This window comes from Olea europaea, chromosome 1 (assembly GCF_002742605.1).
Source record: "Olea europaea var. sylvestris chromosome 1, O_europaea_v1, whole genome shotgun sequence".
Taxonomy (NCBI): domain Eukaryota; kingdom Viridiplantae; phylum Streptophyta; class Magnoliopsida; order Lamiales; family Oleaceae; genus Olea; species Olea europaea.
Genome location: NC_036237.1, coordinates 13,315,474 through 13,317,174, shown reverse-complemented (window position 1 = coordinate 13,317,174; position 1,701 = coordinate 13,315,474).

Here is a 1,701-nt window from a genome sequence, read left to right as displayed (position 1 = left end):
GTAACTTTTGCACGCGGTGTCCGTTTTAGGCCCATAAGTACTTTTTAGAAATGTAACTTCCGTTTTGGATTGAACTCATGGCACCATCATGACGTAAGAGGGATTTTGGCCATTTGTTTTTTGAAAAATGAGCATTTGCATATTTGGATTGTCAGCATTCGAAGAATTGAGCGTAACTTTTGCATACGGTGTCCGTTTTGGGCCCATATGTACTTTTTGAAAATGTAGCGATAGCTTTTGATTGAACTTACAGCTTTACCACAACGTATGAGGGATTTTGGGCATCTTTTCGAAGAACGAGCACTTGCATATTTCGATTGTCGGCGTTCGAAGAATTGAGCGTAACTTTTGCACACGATGTCCATTTTGGGCCCATAACTACTTTTCAAAAATGTTGCTACCGTTTTGGATTGAATTCACAACTTTGCCATTACGTATGAGGGATTTCAGGTATTTTCTTCAAAGAACGAGCACTTGCATATTTGGATTGTCGGCGTTCGAAGAAATGAGCGTAACTTTTGCACACGGTGTTCGGTTTGGGCCCATAAGTACTTTTCGAAAATGTAGCGACCATTTTGGATTGAACTCACGACATCATCATGACGTAAGAGGGATTTTGGTTGTTTGTTTTTTGAAGAACGAGCACTTTCATATTTGGATTGTTAACGTTCGAAGACTTGGGAGCAATTTTTGCACGTGGTGTCCATTCTGGGCCAATAAGTACTTTTCGAAAATATAGCGATCGTTTTGGAATGAACTCACCACTTTGCCGTGACATATAAGGAATTTCGGGCATTTTTCTTTTGAAGAACGAGCACTTGCATAATTGGATTGTCGGCGTTCGAAGAATTGGGCGTAACTTTTACACACGATTTTCGTTTTGGGCACATAAGTACTTTTCAGAAATGTAGCGACCATTTTCGATTGAACTCATGGCATCATCATGACGTAAGATCGATTTTGACCGTTTTTTTTTTGAACAATGAGCACTTGCATATTTGGATTGTCGGCGTTCGAAGAATTGAGCGTAACTTTCGCACACGATTTCCGTTTTGGGCCCATAAGTACTTTTCGAAAATGTAGCGACCATTTTGGATTGAACTCTGGGCATTGTCATGATGTAAGAGGGAGTTTGACCGTTTGTTTTTCGAAAAACGAGCACTTGCATAATTGGATTGTCGGTGCTCGAAGAATTGCGCGTAACTTTTGCACACGGTGTCCGTTTTGGGCCCATAAGTACTTTTCAGAAATGTAGCTACCATTTTGGATAGAACTCACCACTTTGCTGTGATGCATGAGGAATTTCGAGCATTTTTCTTTCGAAAAATGAGCACTTGCATAATTGGATTGTCGGCGTTCGAAGAATGGAGCGTAACTTTTGCACACGGTGTTCATTTTGGGCCCATAAGTACTTTTCGAAAATGTAGCGACCATTTTGGATTGAGTTTTGGATTGAACTCACGACATCGTCGTGATGTAAGAGGGATTTCAGCCATTTGTTTTTTGAAGAACGAGCACTTGCATACTTGGATTGTCGGCGTTCGAAGAATTGAGCGTAACTTTTGCACATGGTTTCCATTTTAGGCCCATAAGTACTTTTCGAAAATGTAGCGATCGTTTTGGATTGAACTCATGGCATCGTCGTGATGTAAGAGGGATATTAACCATTTATTTTTCGAAGAACGAGCACTTGCATATTTG